This window comes from Tupaia chinensis, unplaced genomic scaffold (genome assembly GCF_000334495.1).
Source record: "Tupaia chinensis unplaced genomic scaffold, TupChi_1.0 Scaffold000622_1, whole genome shotgun sequence".
Lineage (NCBI taxonomy): Eukaryota > Metazoa > Chordata > Mammalia > Scandentia > Tupaiidae > Tupaia > Tupaia belangeri.
The window spans coordinates 1,184,871-1,208,310 of NW_006160142.1; the positions used below are offsets into that span (position 1 = coordinate 1,184,871).

A 23,440-nucleotide genomic window follows, 5' to 3' on the forward strand; every position below is an offset into this window, starting at 1 on the left:
GCTCACCTACAACGTCACAAAAATGCCTCCACAAACCTATAATGTAGAAATGGTAACCAGCTCCAGTGTTCCTCCTCTTCTGTGCAGTAATTTGTGAACTCCATTTAAAGACCTTATTTATTATTCTGGACCAGAAAGTGCTTGTTTGATGCCATAGTTGGATAGTTTTCCTCAGATAAACACTTGTTTTGCAAAAATAAGTTCTGGGGTTTCCATTCATCTCCTATTATTTTAGTATTAAATTAATTAAGATTTGGAGTCATTGGGACCAGCAGATGGTGAAATGATTATGTTGCTGAACTACCAAGTAATCTACTATGCTTTGAGTGCTGGGCCCAGTGACTATAAACTCACACCCAGCACGTGTGTGTGTGTGTGTGTGTGTGTGTGTGTGTGTGCCCAGAATCCCAAGAGAAGAATAGAGAAGTGATTGCAGTGTGGCCATCCCCCCTGGTGGGGTGATTTCTCACTTTCCACCTCTCTGTCTCTCCAGCAAGAGCACATGCCCTATTGCAAAAAAAAAGTCTTAAAAAAATAGCAAAATAAAAATGAAGCATATGAAACAATGCTTCTTCTGACATTGGACAGGATGGTGATCCCTGAAAGAGGAAAGAAATTGAAGTGGCCACTACAATTGCCCAGTTTCTATGGACTATAGAGAGTTTCTGGGCAGTAAAACAGGGCAGGGGAATACAGACATAACTCGATGATCTCCCTGGGTTGAGAAATCCAGTTGGGTATGCAGGGAGGACGGAGCAGCTAGCATTCACAGGGCAAAGGACTGGGGAAGAGAGAACTGCACATTTGAGGAACTCTGAAGATATGGGGAGGGGTTCTCCTTGAAAATACAACTGTGTACTGATTAGAGCAAGCATAAGGCTGAGGAAAGAACTATTGATACTACAGAGGAATGGTGAAACAATCCCTGAAGTTCACACAGGGCTGGGACTAGCTCCAAGTCATGAGTGGGTAGAAAAGGAAAAAAAAACAAAAACAAACAAAAAAACAACAAAAAAAACCCCCAAAACAAACAACTATTCATATTGAGGGTATTAGGGGTAGAATGGAAATGACAGAATTTTTTTTTCAAGATTGAATAGAATCTCATTGTGTATATACACATTTTTAATGCATTCATCCATTAATAGATACAGGTTTTCTTCACACCCTGGCTATTGTGAATAGTGCTGCAATGAACATGGGAGTATAGACAGCTCTTTGACATACTGCTTTGATTTCCTTTAGATCTATACCTGGGGGTGGAATTGTTGGATTGTGCAGTAATTCTAGGAACCTTCATACTGCTTTCCAAAATGGCTGCTAACTATTAGTTTTTATTAACTAACTTTATATATTGCTTCTCAATTCACAAAATGTTTCTTATATACATTATCTCACATTCGGTCTAGCTTCCTTGTACTGCAAATTCAACTATCAGAGTTAAGTAGGATGAAGGTGATCCTGGCATTTGATAATCCTCACATATTGGGGACACACCCTGGTGGCCTTGCCTTATAAAAGTCAGGTTAGAGATGGTTGTCCTGGAGACAGACTGACAAACATTTATAGGAACGGAGTTGCAGAAGGACTTATTTTTGTTATAGAAGAAAGAACGTGTTGTACTTATAGCTTAGATTTGTCTCAAACGTCATTCTAAATCCAACTTTTCACCAGTAGGAGTACTAATTTTTCAAGGATGTAGTGAAAAACATTCTGTAGTTCAGTGTCAGGTCTGTGTGTTGCAAGAAGTTTTAACCTAACACCTAACAAGCAGTAGTTTTGTTACCTCTCAACTGTGCTAGCGCCAATTCAGGGTGTGATTTTCTTTTTAATGTTAAAAATATACTAGATGAAATCAAAGTGACCAGTCGGATAGCCAAGCTCAATTGACTGGTATAGCTGGCAGGGTGAAATAGCCAAAGCCTCAGGAAACTATGTTTAGAGAAATCAGTTTTGATACATGTGCAATTGCTTAATGATCAAAAAGAAAAATGTCCTTTGTTGTATAACTGCTTGCAATATTTAGTGCTTATTGAAGAAACACAGCGTGAGCTCAACCATCCTAATAATGAAACAAAATACATTCATCATGAAAAATTTATAAAAAAATTAATATCAACCAAGAAATACATAAGTAGATGTTATATGCAAAGTGTAAAATAACCAAACTTGGCTCAAAAAGTATGTATTCCTATAAATTATCAATAAATCTTTGCAAGAGTTACCTCTTCCTAATATTTAAGCAGTATTTACACTATAAAATTATATTTTAAACATAATAGCATGTGTTGTTAAATAAGTTTCTGTTTATTATGAGTTTCTGTTTACTCTTAATCATTGGTGATTAGGTCTTTCCCTTTATAGGTAGTCTCAATATTTATACTTTAATTAACAAAACATGATTCTTGTCCACTTGCTTAACAGAGAGGGGTGTGTGTGTGTGTGTGTGTGTGTGTGTGTGTGTGTGTGTGTGTGTGTGTGTGTGTGTGTGTGTGTGTGTGTGTGTGTGTGTGTGTGTGTGTGTGTGTGTGTGTGTGTGTGTGTGTGTGTGTGTGTATTGTTGTGCTTTTAAGTTATTCCTTAAAAGGGCACATGGGCAATTTTTAAAAAAGAACTAATATGCAGAATGAAACTACATATAATAAGCAATAAATGAACTGTAGTTTCCTCAAATACATTTATTCAATTGGTGAAGAAAGATCTATATTATTTTTCATGCTTTAATTATCAGCTATTCTTCACAGGATTAATCCTTGTTATCAAATTTACAGCAAGGATCATTTGAAAATCCATGCTAAACTAATTTCTTCTGTTTTTGCATAGCAGTGGGGGTCAACACTCATCCTGTCCTCACGCCAGATCTGTTTATTGGCATCTCCCTACATGCTCCTTTCTGCTCAGGCTTACTGCCTGTCACTAATGAAGCCATGAGCACAAACGGACGTGAGGCTGTGTCTTATTATCTCTGAAAATAAATGGTGGTTTTCCTTCTTTCTCTTCAGGAAACATGCTTACCATAAGATAAGCGTTTTATATAGAAAGAAAGAAAATCATTAATTGCCTTCTAACTCCCCTTCTTTGTAACAGGTACAACAGAAAGAGATATTAGAAAACAAAGCAAAAATAAAACCTTTTGATACAAAGAGAGATCAGGTTTAATCGACTAGGGTGTCTTCCTCTTGTTTCCCATAAAAATAGCTTCTCATCCAAATCTTATCAGGAAATGCATCCTCAAAATGATCTATCTTCTACTTATAATATGTCAGACTCGGAATGTATTTTTTTGTAGTGAGAGTTGCTAGGAAAAGTGAAAGAATTAAAAGGAAGCTAGGAGGGAAATTAATATTTTCCCTTTAGGGTCATTCATAAAATCTTTGCTTCTTAACAGAGTGATGAAAAAATAAATAGAGTTTTATTTCAAGGGATAGGAATTCAATAACAACCTTTATTTAATGCCTTAGAAACAACGGGAAGGACAAAACCATCTATCACATACAACCCACAATAAACCTTTTGAAGTAATGGGAAGAGCTTTTTGTTCAGTCAGCCAGGCCATCTGAATGGAAGCTCAAAAATAAAGAAAATTTGAACTGGCTCCTAAATAAATAAGACCTACTCTTGGATGTCGACTTTTGAAACAATCAGATGCCATTCAAACACAGTCCCTAGAAAGTTGCTTCAGAATTAAAATCTGCCTATTCAATCAATTACCACAAGATCCAGATCATGTGAAAATGGCACAATTTTGATATTACTACATTGAAAGTAATAAAAGTTCCCCCAAAGAAAGCATGAATAAGTCCCCTCATGGCATTCAATTTATTCTTTACTACACAGTGTGCATGACACTTTCAAAATAATGTTGATGGGCATAAAAACTGGTTCAACTTCTATCAAGGGGAATTTGGTAGTCTTTATATTTGGATTTAGCAATATTACGTCTAAGTATTGATACCAAATTACACCAGGAAACACATGAAAAGACTCATGCTCGAGTGTTCTATTTTGACATTATTCATAATAATGGGAGACTAAAGACATCTCAACTGCACCTGAAACAGACAATGAGTGAATAGTTAGGCAGGTCAACACACTATGCAACAGTACACTGGAATGAAAAAGATCTCCATGAGAAATATAAAAGAATCTCCACTAAAAATTGTTAATGAATAAAGCAATGCATAGAACAATATATGAAAACACGTCACCTGTGGTGAAAAAAAAAAGCATATTTACAGACATACATGCTTATTTTTTTTTTAGAGAGAGATTTTTGCTATAGGGCATGTGGGCTCACCAGAGAGAGAGAGAGAAACAGAGACAGAAAGTGAGGCTCACCCCCACACCCCATGGGAGATGGACATACTGAAATACCTTTATTTCCATTTTCCTCTTGGGATTTTGGGCACGTACGTTCATGCACATGGTGTGAGTTTGAAGCTGCGAAGTCCAAGACTCGAACTGCAGTAGGCCATGTGGAAGTCTAGCGACATAACCATTATACCATCTGCTGGTCTGATATTTGCTTAGTTTTACAAAGGGAAATCTAAAAGCATGAATCCAAAATTTACGAAAATGATTAAGAGAGTAAGAAGAAACCAGATAGAGGAGACAAGAAACAAAATTTCTTTCAATATAACTTGTTATGTAGCTTTTTATTCATAAGCGTTTTAAGATACCTGAAATAAAATCTAAAACAGAAATAGAAAGCATTGTCGGGGAACCAGCAGTTAACGTAATGGCTATGTCACTGGACTCCCATGTAGTCGACTGTGGTTCGCGTCCCGGACCTGGTGGCTTAGAACTCACTCTGGGCACGTGTGCGTGCGTGCCCAAGATCCCGAGAGGAGAATGGAGGAGAAGGGATTGCGGCGTGACCATCCCCCCTGGGGGATGATTTCTCACTTTCTGTCTCTGTCTCTGTCTGTCTGGCAAGTGCACGCGTCCTACAGCAAAAACCTCTCCAAAAAAAAAAAGAAAAAGAAAAGAAAGAAAGGAAATAGAAAGCATTGTCTAAAAATTAAAGATAAAACAAACAAAAACCTTAGCTATATTTCAAGTCAGTGATATAAACCATGAAGATAAGATTTTTTTAAGCCACATTAGAACACATTATTTTGACTACATTGTCTCAATGGAAAAGAGTCTAAGGACAACTAGAACTATAGAAAAATCTTGAACAATAGAGAGTGGTGATCTCAATATTGTCATTTTGAAATTACTTTCTAAATGTTAAAGATTAATTAATATAAATATTAAGTAATTTCATTAAAAAGTAAAATTTGGCTTTAGAGAAAAAGATACAGTTGTAAAATCTAAAGGTTGAAAAAGAGTACCACAATATAAATTTGAATTTGAAATATATGCATGAATTCTGGATATCTTTTTTTAATAATATTTACTTTTGTATAATAATTCTTTTAAGCAATAGCAATTAATTACAATGAGCAAATGTAGTGCCCAAACTGTGGTCTTTGAATACAAGAATTTCTTTAAATAATGAATGATTCCATGTCCGGGGTGGAAAAAATACAATATAAACTTGGAATACCTAGTTGTGGCAAAAAGCAGAAAAATATCAAAGATAAACACATTCTGTCAAAAGGACACAGGAATAAATGTAAAGGAAATCTCCTAGTCAAATTTGAGACAATTTGCACATGAAAAAAATAATTAATGCAATTATTTGTAATATATTGAGTAGGTAATTCATATATTCATAATGTTACTTAAAAATGAGGGGATGGGACAGGACCAGCAGTTGGCATAATGACTATGTCGCTGGACTCCCATGTAGTAGACCACGGTTTGAGTTCCAGATCTGGTGGCTTAAACTCACACCGGGCGTGTGTGCATGCATGCCCAAGATCCCAAGAGAAAAGTGGAGGAGAAGGGATTGTGGCATAGCCACCCCCTGGGGGGTGATTTCTCGCTTTCTGTCTCTCTATCTCTCTCTGTGTCTTTCTGGTGAACCACACCAAAAAAAAAAAAAAAAAAAAAAAAAAAAAAAAACCAAAAAATGAGGGGATGGAGAAGATAAAAAAGAAACTAAAAATACCCAGAACATAATTGAAAGCCAATACCATCAACCCTTGATATGAAAATCAACAAAAGGAAAAATTTAAACATTTATCATGCCTTTACTTTACAAATTATATTCTTTAATAATCAAGTAGCTGAAGCTAATGAGGCACTTTTTAAAAAAATACGTGAAAAGAATAATAAAACTAGAAAATGTTATTTCAACTTTTCATAAAATAATATCCTGAGTCAATTATCAATGGGTGAAATAATTGGCTGAAAAAATTATAGTGAACTTTATAAGAGCGGGATCAGTCCAACACAACCTGATTCCTCTGCTTAATCTTAGCATTATTAAAAATGGGACATCCAGGAGCCAGCAGGTGGTGTGATGGTTATGGCGTTGGATTCCCACAAGGCTGGCCACAGTTCGCATCCCACACCTGGTGGCTTGCTTTCTCTCTCTCATGAGTGCACATGTCCTATAGCAAATTAAAAAATAATAAACAAAATTGAGTAAGACAAAAAATGGAACCACCAAAAAAAAAAAAAAAAAAAAAAAAAAAAAAACCAAAAAATGAGGGGATGGAGAAGATAAAAAAGAAACTAAAAATACCCAGAACATAATTGAAAGCCAATACCATCAACCCTTGATATGAAAATCAACAAAAGGAAAAATTTAAACATTTATCATGCCTTTACTTTACAAATTATATTCTTTAATAATCAAGTAGCTGAAGCTAATGAGGCACTTTTTAAAAAAATACGTGAAAAGAATAATAAAACTAGAAAATGTTATTTCAACTTTTCATAAAATAATATCCTGAGTCAATTATCAATGGGTGAAATAATTGGCTGAAAAAATTATAGTGAACTTTATAAGAGCGGGATCAGTCCAACACAACCTGATTCCTCTGCTTAATCTTAGCATTATTAAAAATGGGACATCCAGGAGCCAGCAGGTGGTGTGATGGTTATGGCGTTGGATTCCCACAAGGCTGGCCACAGTTCACATCCCACACCTGGTGGCTTGCTTTCTCTCTCTCATGAGTGCACATGTCCTATAGCAAATTAAAAAATAATAAACAAAATTGAGTAAGACAAAAAATGGGATATTCAAATATTGTTCTTCTTTTTATGTTAGATATCATGAAGTACATTTTATTATTTCCAAAGCATTCTACTTTCATGATATATCAGGAATAGAGTAACAGTTAAACTACACTGAAAGGAAGTGAACACACAAATTTAATAGACCTTCAGTAAGCAGACTGAGTTAGCTTCTGTGACTAGATAATGGTATGAAAGAAAAAAAAGGGAGGATATCAACTCTTGATTAAAAAGTCTTTAAGAGACAGGGCACTTAAAAATAAAGTACAAACAAACTAACCATAAAGTAAATGTTAAATTTCAGAAGGCAATGTTCCAGAAGTTAGTTTAACAATAAACAAAAGGAATATCTAAAAATGACATTTTACTCAAAAAAAAAAACTTTGGCCACATCTCACTTCCCTTCTCAAAGCCTGGAGGGGTAACATTGGACAAGAGGCTTTAGAGTCTGTTCATGTTTCCCTAATATTGGTTGTTTCAGAAAAGTCATGACGTATTTTTCTATTTTTCTATGCAAAATGGGTCATGACTTTTTCGACAACCAAGAAAACCGGTAGCCACAGGAATTGAAATTCTTACAAACTTGGTACTACCAGATATTGGTTTGTTTACAATTACTAATGAAAATTACATCAGTGGAGACGGTGCTATAAAGAAATTTTTCCTTCCAAGAAGCAATTTGGGCAAGAATCGAGCTCAAGCTCCCTTGAATTCTTATATAAATTAAATGATTACATATCGGAAGTTTTGGGAAAAGGTTTACTGTTGTGGTTGCAACTCAGCTTCTCAAAAGTATATTAATATTTTAGCAGATGTCCTCCTCTGGAATTTCCAGATCCCAGTTTTGGTCTGCAGAAAATATAGACCAGTTGTTTATATGAGAATCATTATAAACAAACATCCAGTTAATAGAATCTTATCCAGATAATGCACTAGAGGATCTACAACTGGATAAGCCATTTCCTGAACTAATAGAACATTTTCAGTCTTACAATTTGGGTGATATGGGAAAAAAGGGACCATCCATACTCCATGGATTATTATTGTAGCTAAATACTTAGCACAGGTATAGAATGAAACAAATGGACAGATATGTATAAGGAAAAAGTGGACTTCAGAAATTTGATTAGATAAGGAATTCTAAAGTATAAAAATACTGCTCTAGAAAATACACAGAATTTTAAAAAGCTATTAAAAATGTGAACATGGAACTAGATACAACTCAGATCACAAAACAGTATTGAAGGTATATCTGAGAATGATCAGTCTGTAAATATCACCAAACAGATTCTATCATTTTGGATTTTAGCTCATGCCTTAAATGAATTTGTGGCCAAAATGAGTCAAAGAAATTTACCTATTGAACTACAATTCTTTATATGATTACAGCTTTGGATAAATACATAAAGCTGCAAAATATTGACCCTGAGAAAGCAAAGAAAAGTACTGATACTGCAGGTAAGCACATTGCCAAATCACTGCTGTCCATCAGCCAGGCACCAGAGTTCATTTCAGAGAAAGAATTAATATTGCTATGCAAAAAACCTGCATTTCTTCAAGTGGAAAAATGTCAATATTTAGCTGAAGAATCTGGTTTGCATAAAATTAACAAAGATGAAATTATTTCTAGAATGGACTATTCAAATAATGAAGTAAGTTTATACTTAATGTTGTGGGCTGTTGATACATTTCATTTGCAGCATGGTAGATATCAGGGCTATCTATCAAGTTGAAGGAGATATAAGAAAGTTGAAGTTTGTCTCACTGGCTTACTTCAGGAATATGGGTTATCTCTAATGGCGAAAGAGGATGATGTCTTCTGATATTTTCTGATAGTTAATTACTGAGTCATACTCTATTGATGTATTCTTTTGAGGAGCTGCTGCTCATGATATTAAAATTATCTTCAATTTGTAATGGTTAATATTACTTTCATTTATAATGGTTTGTCACAAACTTGGGCAAAATTCCAGTTGTAGAATAAGCACCCCATGTAGTGTGTTAATGATTGGTATTGCAATCGCCCTCAGGTTGTGCTCTCATCTGTAAAATTTCACTGAAGGAGAGCTGTTAAATTGTTTCCTTAGTAAACATTTTTCTCAGTTGAAAAAAATATTAACCTAAATGGTAATACCATCAATTTCAAGAGATTAAGTATTTTCTGTTATGAAAATATTTTTAAATAAGGATCTCAGAAAATGTTTATTATTATTTTTTCATTATGTTCCCAATTCTATATCCATTTCTTACCCTCTTAACATTTGAAAAAAAGACAATTTGGATTGGGTATTCTTTTCCCAAATTCTAGGATTATTCAGAGAAGACATTCAAGCAATGGATTTATTTCCTGGTCTAAATTTTAATAAGTTAACTATAAAATCAGACTATGACTAATGTTGTACTCAACTCAAGTATTCTCAGAATTCAATCCATGTGGAAGTACATCAATTCCTTTGAATTAAAAAATTTAGTTTGTCCATCTCAAAGCATTACTATAGAGAGAAGCACACTATAAATTTAAAAAACTCACTGGGTTGGCCTCAACAACTGACGACATCAATACAAAGTAAAAGATGAGGTTAATGGCTTATAGGAATTCATTCAGAGGAGAAGATGGAGAAGCCAACCAACATGTAATAAAGCTAAGCTGTCAAAGAGCAAATAAATGTTGTGGTTTTTATTTTATATTTTCCGTGGGTATGAAGGTTTGCTTTTAAAGCTTTATTCAAGAACTTTTCAGTAAAGGTATTAGTGCTTTAATATGGAAAGCCTGGGGTCTAAGTTATGCCATATAGTAAGGATGAAATAGTGGGCTAATTTCAAAATGAACTTCATCTTGTGCATGAGAGAATATGCTTTGCTGCATACAGAGGCAATTACAGGTTTAGTGTATTTGGTGTTGCACATCAGTCTTGCTAAGTCAATCGTTATAAATTATCTCACAAAGATACCTGCTATTCAATGGCAAAGACTCAGTGGAAAACCAGAAAAGTTTACCCAGCAAAGGTAACGCAGAGATTTATTTTACTGTTGCTCAAGTACTATTTTCAAAGAATAGTCAAGAATGCCCAGATATAATAATACTCATTACACTAAGCCTCCATTTGCCTTTCAAAGCCTCCTGTGTCTCCTCAGCACCAGATGAGTTCAATAAAAACATGTCGATAAATACATTTACAAACCTGCTAGGTCATTGACCTGCTTATTGTAATATGGTTTCTCGGTTGTAAAAATTCATTCCTCTTCAATGTAAGTTTTTGCAGCATCACTGAATCTAGATAAGTAGATAAGCAATTCTTCACTTACATGAAAATGTGATGTACCCATAGACTTCATTTAGTAATGGACACTTTAAAGGTGATTAAAGATTACAGGGTCATCATGATAGCCTAAATGATGTAAGAAGGGACTTCAAAACATTCATGGAAAATGGAATTAAAATGTGAGTTTATTTTGGTGCCCAAATTTTTGAGATCCATTCATAGTTTTTTTTTCCATAATATGCATATTCCATTAAGATCCTTCATATATGCAATTCTTCGATTTCTGGGGAATTTGACCTATGAACTTAATCTGAAGGGAAGGAAGCAAATTCTTCTGAAAATGGAAAAACATCTTTTTACCTCTCCACTTCAGGCTTCTGTACTTTTTCTTTTCATCTACTTCCCAAGCATCTTGAAAGCATCATCATTCTATAAGATTTCTTTAAGAGGTCATTGCTATAATACATAATCTTGTTATACAAACGTTAATTTCCCATTTAAAATTCGTGTTTTTCCCCTACATATATTGAGAAATATGTATAAAGTCTAAGTATTCACAAGGGATTGTCAAAAAGTTCACGGAAGAAGTGTCTTACAAAAAAATCTGTGGATTTCAGTATTTTGTTTTGTTTTGTTTTTGGCATCTGAATGAACTCTTAGTTTAATTACATTTTCCATGAATCTTTGAATTTGCCCATACTCATGTACACAAACACATTATTTACTATTAGTTTTGAAAATTCTAGCTTCTAATTCATTGCCTGTAATATTTTCTCTTAAACAACATCAAGACCATTGTCAATAGAAGGCGTCTCTCAGGCATTTGAAGGAATAGGATTTGAGTCAAACTACTACTGTGAGTTCTTTCTCTACTTTTGTTTAGAAAGGACAGACCTGGCAATAGCATACATATGCATGCATATGGAATGTAGGTCTATTTATCTATTGCTGGACTTAAATTTCTATTTCTTTAATGTGGAAATCTAAAAACAAAAAATAAGGGAAATAAGAAACATGACTTTCCCTTTGTATGCTTAATAATATAAAGAGTAAAAAAAAGACTGTAAGAAAAGACATTTTTTGTCTTTTTCTTTTAAGAGAGAGTTTTGCTATAGGGCGTGTGTGTTCGCTGGAAAGACAGAGAGACAGAAAGCGAAAAATCACCCTCCTCAGGGGAGATGGCCACGCTGAAACTCCTGTTCCATTCTCCTCTTAGGATTTTGGGCGCACGTACATGAGCCTGGGATGAGTTTTAAGCCTCCGGGTCCAGAATTCGAACCTTGGTCGGCCATGTAGGAGTCCAGCAATGTAACCATTCCACCATCTGGTGGTCGCAGGAAATAACGTTTTCATGGATCAACATACTTACAGTTTCTGGCTAAAAGTCAGATACCACTGCTTTCTCCAGGTGTTTCTATTGGAGCTAAGGCCTCTGTAAGTTAGCAACAGACTTCTCTGACTGAGAGCACACTCCACTGACTCCTCAACTGGTCATCTGAAACAGCTGCATGATGGGATGGCCAAATGAATTTGGGTATGAAAACCTCTTTCAGCCCATTACGAGCTAATTTTAGTTAATAGGCTTTTATATCACTCTGCTCTTCTGAGCTGCATCCTCAGCCCCCACCCAATTGCCCACCTCTGGCTCTGAGCTCAAATCATCAAACCCAAATACTGAAAAGCATTATGATCCTACTTGAAACTACTTACATTTTAATTTTATATATGACTTATGTGGACAACCTAACAGCCCAACTTGGTTTCCAACAGTATAATAATGTACAACATAGCTGAAAAGGAATTGTAATTTTTTCTAATTTGCCATCACATAAAAAGGAGGCAAGGCTTTCAACCTGCTAAATTATTTAGTGGTACTATGCATTCTCTAAATTTATTACTCTTAGCTGATATAGTGTTTTAAACAAAATAATCCAAACTAAAAATATAATAAATAGACTGTCTTTATCGACAACAGCTATAAAGAAACTTCCATTTTCCCAATTCACTGACAGCAACTGTATATCATCAAATTTATTTTTATTAAAAAGTTTAACAAATAAACTGAGAGAAATAGATCTAACTAAAATAGCATTCAGTACTCTAACTTCAGGACCATGTGAGGGCAAGCAATCACATATTTTTGGTTAATTGCTTCACACATATTCCTGTTTTTAACACTTCTGCAGCAAATTAGACGAGACTACTAAATGTGTTATGGAAGTTATGTCAAAGATCACATATTATCCCACTTGGTTTTTGCACTGTTATAGCTTAAAAAAAGATAAGCAAAAGTAATAAAAGTTAAATCAGTCACAAAATCTCTGTTGATGTGGTTAAAAAATAAAGCAGTTTTAATTTGGGCATTGCTCTCAACCATTTTGGAAATTATTTCAGCAGTTAGAGATTGCTTCCTATTGTTTCTCAGTCTTCCTCAGACTTTAAATGCAGCCTTTGGCACACTATTCAGAGGGTTTAAATAAGCTCACTTCCTATTAATGATTATTCAACAATACTAATAACATAAGCAATAAATAACACTTACTGAACATTTACTATGCACTCAGTATTGTGCTAGGAGCTTTATCTGAATTTCCCTTTGTCAGACCTTCACAATATCCTTATAGTTAGCATAATTAACTTCTTTCTACACATGAAGAAACTGAGACCCAAAGTAATTAAGTAAAGTGACAACTAGCCCAAAGCTAGAAATTCATACATTGGTATTGGGCCCTGGGCTCATACCTCCAGCATTTTAAGACTTAAGTTAGGTGGTATTTTTTCTGCTCAGAATGTTTCTATCAATTTCCCATTGTCCTTAGTTCAAGTCATTGCTCTCCCCATGAGGTGTTCTATGTGAACCCTTGGTTCTCTGTGACTCATTCCCAGTTTCACACTCCTACAGCACCGCATGGTTTCCTGGATTCCACCAACCTGTGAAGCACACAGTGCCCTCAGGGCCTTTGCACTGCTGCTGCTTCTGTCTGGACAGATTTCCTTCCTGTACTTGCTTGGCTCACTTCTTGACTTCTTCCAAGTCTCTACTTGAATGATGCAGAGGGGAATTCACTCAATATTCCTTCTAAACATCTTGATGCTTCTACTCTTTAGCTTCATTTTTATTTCTAGGACACACACTCTCTGCCATTTTGGTACATATCTCCTTGTGTCTTTGTTTCCTGCATTACAGTGGACACTTCAAGGGACAGGGACTTTGTCCACCGCAGTGTCCCTAATACCTGACACATGGTGCGAGGTCAGTAACATTTGTGGCAGGAAGGAAGGCTGGAAGGAGAAAAGGGCTGCCAGGCAATCTCTTTATGATGCTAAATGCTGCTTCTACTCTCTCTCTCTTTTTCTAAAAAATCTTTTTTCTTCTTCTTCACTATATATTTTTGTTTTATTTATGAGAGAGAATGCATGTGCATGCAAGAGAGTGATGGGGGTGGGGAGAGGACAGGAGAAACACACCTGATAGGATCTGGTCATGTCACTATCCCTTCTCCAGTCTGTAGGTTTGTCAGGAACCCAGGCATGCTGCAAGCACCTGGTGGTGTGTTTCAGGCTGACCCTGGGATTCAAATCAAGCACCACAATTCAGTTTACGACTAACTGAAACACCATACTGAGCAATCTTGTTTGTTTGTTTGTTTGTTTGTTTATTTATTGTTTTATTTAAAAAGAATTGTTTTGGGACCAGCAATTGGTGTAAGGGCTATGTCACTGGACTTCCATGTACTCGACTGTGGTTTGAGTCCTGGACCTTAAAGTCATGCCGGCACATGTGCATGAGTGCCCAAGATCCTGAGAGGAGTCTGGAGAAGAGAGGACTGCGGCGTGGCCATTTCCCCTGTGGGGTGATTTCTTGCTTTCTGTCTCTCTGTCTCTTTCTGTCTTTTTGGTGAGTGCACACACCCTATAGCAAAAACAATATCTCCAAAGGAAAAAAAAAAGAATTATTTTATTTAACTTTATTTATTTATCTATTTTTTAAAATTTGACCAGAAAGGGACAGAGTAAGGGAGGGGGGGAGAGAGAGAGAGTGAGAGAGAGAGAAAGCAAGCCTCCAGGTCTGGGACCAGAACCCCAGTGGGAGTCCAGCACCCTCAACCACCATACCACCTCCAGGCCCTGCAATCTTGTCTTCTCTTGCTTCTTAAATATTGGCATTATTCAAGATTTTTTTTTTCCTCATTGCTTCTCTTTGCTCTCTGTAGAAAATTGTATTCTTTTCCCTTCATTCCTCCCATGTTTAAGCAATCACTTATTTATGATTCTAATAGTTATGGAAGTCCTGACAGCATGGAAATTGAAAGCTTTAAAGCTGAAATTTTTCCGTTTACTGTGAGACAAGTGAAAGCCCGTGAGCCGAAATGCATGGGTTCTCCCCCACATAGGTGTAAGAATATTTGAAAAAGAAAGAGCGCAAACAAACTGTATACTCGTGGTTTCGCAGGAAGAGCAATAACTGACACACAGTAAGTGCTAAGTCAGTCATACACCATTCAAGAGGCTTTAACGTGTAATCTCATTTGATCCTCATGTAAACTTTATGAGAAAGATTACTTGTTATTTCACTTGGGGGGATATAACACTTCCTGCCTTGGCTTACATCCTGGAATACCGAATAGCCCACTTTGTGTCAGTTCTTTGGTGAATCGAAGTGACAGTATTTGGGGTAATAGTACAGAAATGGAGCAAGTTAAAGATCCCAGGACTATATAAATGATAAAACCTGACTTCCTGTTCCCCACTCAGAGTACTGAATAAAATTACTAACAAAATACAATAGAAAAACAATAATATTAGAAAAAGAAAACAAATCATGACTTAGTTTTTTAAGTTTAGGAAAAAGAGATCAAAAAGGCGGGGACAAATTTTTCTGAACTCACACACTGACTGGATATCATATCCGTACATAGCACCACATCTGGGTGACAGTGAGAAAGTGTGAGATTTATAGTTATCTAACTTCATAACCCTAAACCTTCCTGGGAATTGTTCTTTTTATTCTCTTTTGAAATTAATTGCAATTCTACTCCAAGTTTGTATATATACCCTGCTAGACATTTACAAGAGAACCATGATATTTAATCACATCCAGATGTTTCCAAAGAAATGCTGCAGATGGTAGACACTCTGTCTGAAAGATCTAATTTAGGGTATTTTCAGAATTCTTATTAAGCTCAAGCTTCTGTCCAATACATAACACTGAATGAGGATGTTCTCTGATTGTTTTGGTTTACCTACCTGCTCTTGCTTCTTTTTCTTCTTTCCTATTCCTATTGTCAGTATTCAAATCATCTTCCTTAAGTTCCATTTGCAATAGTATAATAAATTTTCTGCTAACTACTCATACTTTTCATTCATAATCATCTCTACCTACTGGCTCCAAATCGAAGATAAACTGTCTTTTTTTAAAAAAAAAAAACCTCAGACTTTCCAGTACTCTGAAGATAAATTTCAAATTTTTAAACTAGTTTTAAAGGCTCTCAGCAATCTAAAACCACCAGGGCCATTGAATATTACCTTTCAGTATTTTCCAAAAGGAAAAATAACCATAGTTCTTGTCTATTAATAATTTACACCACAATTATCATACCTTTACTTGTTGAAGATTTGAGCCAAGCCTGAAGAGAAGAGACAAAGAATGGGATACTTTAGCCTCAATGTCTTAAGTTGCCAATGTTTTTCTTTTTTCTTTTTTAAAATTTAAACCTTCACTTCTCTATTTTTCCATTTAGTCTAATTTCTTTTATAAACTTTCTTTTCATAAGTTTTCTGATCTTATGTAATTGACCAGAAGAATTTAAATACAAAAACAGCTTAGGTTTAATAGAAGAAAGAACAAAATTAATTCATCCAAATAAACTTTTTTTTTTTCTTTTTACTTATGAGAAAGCACATGTGGTCACCAGAGAAAGAGAGAGACAGAGATAGAGAGAGAGAAAGAGAGAAGTCATTCCCTATTGAACTGTGGTCACGCTGCATATTCCTTCTCTATTGTTTTCATCCTATTGGAAATTTGGACTTGCAAGCATTAGTACCTCAAGTGTTTTTCAAATCATTGAGGCCAGGATTCAAACCATGTGGTTGGCCATGTAGGATCTGGCTCCTTTAACCACTAGGCTACAGAGCTGGTTCCCAAATAAACTTATTTAATGGAGCTTATTCTTTAAATTCACTTCATTCATATGCACATAAATTATAGTACTACAATGAAAACATACCCTTTCACAAAGATTTATCATCTGATTGTGGGGGAAAGTGATAAATACCGACAAAAGCTAACTTCACCTTTTCAAAGGGCAAGCAAGTAAATTATTATTATTGCAAAAGAAAGTGATAACTAGATACATAGCTCCTTGAATATAGGTACAATGTTTTATTTTTGCCCCTCTCCTATCTCCCATGAATCTAGATGAGTAGGTTATATATACATATAATTGATACTTGTGTGAATTTTTTTTATTATCAGTGAATAATTTGGTTGAATTTTTATGAAATTTATGATCTGATATATAGGGAGCCCAAAGGGTGTTTCATTTTATCTATTTTTCTGTATGTTTATTCTAAAAACTGAATGTAACCCTTATTTAAAAACTTCATGTGTTTTCAAATGATCAAGGAGTAGATTAAGTTACATGATGGTGCTTAAGGAAAATTTAAAAGAAAAATTTAAAAGACATGCCCTTTGCAACTCTATTCTTTTTGAGGAATTCACTAAAAGCAACTGAAATATCAAAAATGAAAGATAAAACCCTTCCATTCTTAATAAAACAAAAATGTCACAATTCTAAGCAACAAAAAATGAAGCATATCAATTTAACTAGATGCTGTGGAGTTAGTCCAATAAGTAGAAGGATTTAGAGCCAACGTTCTCCTCCTTCAGAGTTCACTGGGTGGTGAGCCTGTTGGTGCAGTTGAGAGCAAACTGAACTAGTGCTGGAAGCCACATGGTCAACTCTGGGTTTGGGTCCCTGAGTCAGAAAACAAGGCAGGGGCGTGAGCCTGTGTGTATGATCCTGAGAAACTAAAGATCTTGGATAGGGGATCCAGGCACAATGGGACCTTGTCAAGAGTACTTCTCCCTCCCACCTGAGCATGTGTTCATTATCGTGAATAAACTAATAAACATTTTTTTTTTAAGCGGTCCCTGGGATGGTGCTTTCCTAAATCTCAGTCAGGGACTACTCCTTGAAGTAAAGTGGGGAGAGGAGCTAGAGAAGACTGGGTTTTCATATTAGAACACAGAAGGTCTCTTCCCAGGATATTTCTGAGAGCCATGGTCAGTCATGAACATGGTGGCAACATATGACTCCAGGAGCACTGGAGCCCAACACATGCCTCTAGCACACACTTTTTACTGCCCCTGATATCATGGCTCAGCAGGTAGTTTGATTCATACAAAAATAAATGGTTATCAAAAAAAAAAAAAAGTTAACCCAAGACTCCTAAATGTAAACCAGAAACAGCAACAGTGACAACAATAAAACACATTCAAAAATGGAGAAATGAGAAATAGTGCATAGGTAAAGAGCTCATTTAAAAAATTATGAAAATGAACACAGAACATTATGAAAATGAACACAGAAGATTCCAGAGAATTCTCCACATTCTCAAAGATAATGATCACTCCTTTCAAAAAGCACAGAGATATCAGATGCAGAAACCTCAAAGTGATGAGGGGGGCTGGCAGAGTATCAGAAGAAGGAGAAGAGAAAAATGAAAATAAATAATTGGCCCCAGTCGCATGCAGTGGAGACAACATCCAATCAAAGACAAGCAAGGTATATAGTTGGTAGCTTGAGGAAAATGTACAGTATGGAGTGGAAAGGAATGATAAATACTGTTAGTTGATAAAGTGAGTGTAGAAGACAAAGATGATCTCACACAAGTGCTCTTGAAAAAAAACAAAATAGGAAAACATTAATGAAATAAAGACTTGGGTATGCAAATTAAAAGAGAATGTGTATCCAAAAACAAAAACTTGAATAATTGCAGTACTAAAGCATAATCAACCAAAACAACTGAACCTCAAATACAAACAGAGAATGAAATGGACATTCAAGTAGAAAAGTAAGTCACAGCACAAAGATGAAAAAATTCACCTTGAGGATAAGAAAATGGTGTAATGGTTACATCACTGGACTCCCACATGGCTTACCACAGTTCGAGTCCTGGATCCAGAGGCTTCAAACTCATGTCATGGACATGTGTGCACACACCCAAAATATCCTAAGAGGAGAATGGAGAAGAAAAGATGGCAACATAGCCATCTCCCTGGGGGCTGATTTCTTGCTTTCTGTCTCCCTGCTCCTATCTGTCTCTCTGGCTAGCGCATATGCCCTATAGCAAAAATCTCTTAAAAATATTCACTTTGACCTTGGGCTTCAACCAAAGAAACATATACATATTCATACCAGAAGATGGTGAAACAATGTCAACACAGTTATCAATGAAATTTATGTTGAATATTCACAACAAGGCAAGTTTTTTGTTTGTTTGTTTGTTTGGTTTAATTTGATATAGGTCATATGCGCTTGCCAGAAACAGAAACAGAGAAAGAAAGACAGAGAAAGTCTGAAAGTGCACTTCCAGGAAGGATGGCCACTCCTCAGTCCCTTCTCCATTCTCCTGTTGGGATTTTGGGCACCTATGCACACGTGTCCAGTCTGTTTTTCAAGCCTCTGGGTCTGGGACTCAAACTGTACAGTCAACCATGTAGGATCTCTCTGTCCTAACTACTACCCCACTCGCTAGCCCAGCAAGTGGTTCTTTAAGCACAAAAGACAAATATGCAAATCTGAATCACCCCCATGAGATTTTCCTAAAACAAAACAACTATTACTACTGTAATCACAACCCTTTCTACTACTTAAAAACAAAATCAGTCTTTTAAGAAAGAATCAAATTAAGAGCTTAGCAATGAAAAAATCATGGTGAGCTTGATACTAATTTAAATAGGTAGAACTAGGATGGAGAACTCTACTCTGGCTAAGAATAGAATTATAGTAGCAAAATAAAATGCAAAGATTATAACCATTGACAATATAAAAATGAGAATGGTAACAAAATAAGATGGGAAAGACTGTAGCAAGGGAGTAACAAAGAGTAAGTATACTAATCTGTCCATTTTTCATAGACTAGAATTAAGACACTGACTTTGACTGACACATGTATTTTAGATGAGTAATGACTAGTTTCTCAAATTTCAAAAATACACTTCGATTTAGATAGATCTTTTAAAAATGCATGGTTCTGATAATCAATAACTTTTATTTTAAATTGAGGACTTCTTTTAATTTGCATTTTGTTGCTTTTCTTTTTTTTTTTCTTTTGGAGAGGTTTGCTATAGGGCGTGTGCACTCACCAGAAAGACAGAGAGACAGAAAGAGAGAAATCACCCCAGAGAGGGGATGAACACACCGCAATCCCTTCTCCTCCATTCTCCTCTCGGGATCTTGGGCACGCACAAAACACGTGCCTGGCATGAATTTGGGCCACCAGGTCCGGGACTCAAACTGTGGTGGACTTTGTGGGAGTCCAGCGACATAGTCATTGCACTAACCGCTGGCCCCTTGCTTCTCTTTAAGCTAAAAATGTTACATTTAATATCCTATAAAGTATTATGTAAAGAATAATTGCATTATTCTCATTTCCATTTACTCATTCATTCATCTCATCTATCTTTCTAATGTATGTTTACATAAAAAAATAATACCAAAAGATAAGAGTAGTTATTTCTGGATAGTAAAATGTGGGGTGATTTTTTTTTTTTACTTTCTTCTAGCATTTCTTTTTCAGTAAATTGGGGTATTCATAATAAGCCTTTGTTGTTTTTACAAATTGGCTATTGTGTCTCTTACCTTAGGTAAGATGATACAAATGCATGCCAAAACTTAATGTCTCACCACCAAAAAGGTTTAATCCTAGCTTATGTCACATGTTTGTCATACATCAGCTGAGATTGTGCTCTGCCATGAGGTTACCCTAGAACTCAGGTTTCCATAACTGACAAACATCTCAGGGCATAACTATACAAGTCACAGGGTCAAATCTGCTATGACTGAGAAGAGGAAATGTGGATCACCCACAGGGAGAAGCAGCTGATAATTTGAATAATACAGTTTACCACAAAGAGACAAGTCATTTTTTTTTTTTTAAGAGATTTTTTGCTATAGGGCAGGGAAGATGTACTCGTGGAGACACAATGATAGAGAAAGAGAAAGTGAGAAATCAGTGCCTCCCACCCCCAATCCAGAGGGGATGGCCATACCACAATCCTCCTTCTTCATTCTCTCTCAGGATTTGGGGCACATACACACACACACACACACACCTGGTGTGAGTTTTAAGCCACCAGGTTTGGAACTTGAATCACGGTCAGCCATGTAGGAATCCAGAGCCATAACCATTACACCACCTGCTGGCCCCCAAAATATACAGTTTTATATATATTACTCCTGAAGTCCAGCTCTTTCCCCCCACCACCCAACATTTTATTGATTCAAAAAAGATCTTAGTTAAGGTAAATACTTTCAATAGTAAGTATAGTTGATATAAACATATCTATGAACACATTTCTGACTTAGGCATAAAACTCAGTGAGTAGAATGAACATACTATAAAGTAGCGCTATATAGCTTACTGTGGTCATTAAGTATGTATGTTTTTCATCTATTTTTTGTTTGTTTTTTAGTATTTTTTTTAATTTCAAGAAAAGCAGTTTTAGCTCTAATAAATCAAAATAAAAAATGTTAAGAAAAATTTGCTTAAGACTTAAAGCCAGGAAAAAGGTTAAGATTCTGTTTAAACTGTAGGCGGGTACTAAAAACTCAAAAAACAGATATGGGAAAAGCTAAAATCTAGGAATAAGTGTACTGTTATTTTCTTCTGAAACATTTTTCTCTCTCTCTATTCCTCTTTTTAAACTTATTACAAAAAAAAAAAAAAAGAATGCTCACAAATATTTTCCAATTTAAGAGGGGTCAGGAAGGGAGAAAAGTTTATCTTTAAATCTCAAAAAAAAAATTGGTGAACCTATCAACAGCTCAAAAGAAAACAAAAATCCTTTAATTTGGAAGACAAAGCATAGAAAAAAATCAGTAATGATTTAGTCAAAAGTCAAAGTAGAAGTCCATCTCTCTTAAGGCAAGGCATAAATTCTCATTCTTTTGGGGCAGAATTCTCTAGTTCTTTGACTTTTCTTCCTACTTCTATCCTATAGCACTTGGCGGTGTTTTCCACATAGCACACATTTATCCAAAATATGTGTCTTAAATGTGTCTTTACATACCAACTTATGGCAAGACATTGTGTTTAAAAATATATCCTAGGTGAACTATTTTTCCCTTTCTTCTTTTTTACTGTTCCCCTGGGTGAAAATAGCTTGTAGAAATCAATAAGAAAAAGATTTAATTTATAAATGGAAACACTTGAATTCACTTAAAATAATTACAAAAGACCAATAAAGATAAAAAAACAAGTTCAACTACACTTTTCAGTCAACAAATCTAAAACAAATTGGGATAGCTTTCTGACTTTAAAATTGTCAAAAGTTTGGGACCAGCAGTTAGCATAATGGCTGTGTCGCTGAACTCCCATGTAGCCGACCGCAACTCGAACCCCGGACCTGGTGGCTTAAACTCACGCTGGGCGCGTGTGCATGCGTCCCCAAATCCCAAGAGGAGAATGGAGGAGAAGGGATTGCAGTGTGACCACCCACACTGGAGGGTGATTTTTCGCTTTCTGTCTCTCTGTCTCTCTCTGTCTTTCTGGTGAGTGCACACACCCTATAGCAAAAACCTCTCCAAAAAGAAAGAAAAAAATAGTCAAAAATTTAAAAATTTTGTAAGCCCAGTACTAGCAAGGGTAAAGGGAAATGTGTACTGTTAATAGGATAATGGGAGTATAAATTGTTACAGCTATTTTAAAAGTCAGTTTGGCCATTTCTATAAAATATTCTAACACAATCAAAGGCATTTTAAACACATATTAAATGCATTTGATTCAAGGTTCCATAGTTAGTAGGATAACTGTGCAATATCGTTGACAAATTATTCCAAAATTAATGAACAAAGATATTTGTTTTAGCAAAGTTTATGGAAATAAAAATAAAAACAGTACAACCTAAGTGTTCATTCAAAGTAAAAACTAAAAAGAGTCTAAATGATTGCCATTAGGGATATACTGTACAATAGCAGGTTGTGTATTTACTTTAAAATCTGTATTACTTCTTCAGATGCTGCTATGTAAAGCTTTGTGAGATACAGATACATGAAAATGAAAAGATAATTCACGTACAAACACTCACAAATATGACGGCATTTACATAGAATTCTTTTCTGGATACACATAATAAAAATACTGACAAACTGATTATTTTCAGAGAGGTGATGAGATAAAAATTTAAAAATGTACTTTTTAATGGTACATTTCTGATATTTGAATTTTTAAAGAATAAATTTGAATTTAAAAAATATCTGCAAGATTATTGGTGTGTAGAATTTAATTCCAATTTTTGTGAACTTTCTGAAGTCCCATTGTACATCCCTGAATATTACATACACCTTGTACTTCTGATTAACCTGGTCTTCTTCTTTCTCTAAGGAAATGTGAAACATGAGGTGGTGGGAGAACATATGTTCAATGATCAGGTGACTTTGCTTAAAATAACTAAACCTAAGGCACAGATATTTTGCTTCTACCAGTGTTTTATGGAAAGTCATGGAAAGGAGCACTGTACTTGTGGATGGCATTCAGGTATGACAGTACGTATGGGGCTAGCCCCTGAAAAATGGAAAATATGCTAGGAAGGTCTATTCTGCCCCAGTGTCTCACCTAAGAACATCCAACCCAGCAATTCTTCATAGTTATCTGGAGTACAACCAATTTATCTTCAATCTTTGAAGTCTAAAACAATAATCTGTGTTAAAGCTTAAATAGTCTTGAGTCGAGGAATATATTAAGCTGTTATCAGTCTTTGGGACCATAGTGTGGATCTTTTCCTAATAAACTCCTTTCCAAAAAGCACAGAGTATTACATG

The 23,440-nt window shown here is 35.5% G+C and overlaps 1 pseudogene; it reads left to right on the forward strand.

The window, feature by feature from the left end:
* The window catches only part of LOC102478676 (NEDD8-activating enzyme E1 regulatory subunit-like), a 36,176-nt pseudogene extending 27,066 nt beyond the window's left edge, over window positions 1–9,110 (forward strand).
* Window positions 9,111–23,440: the final 14,330 nt, after the last annotated feature.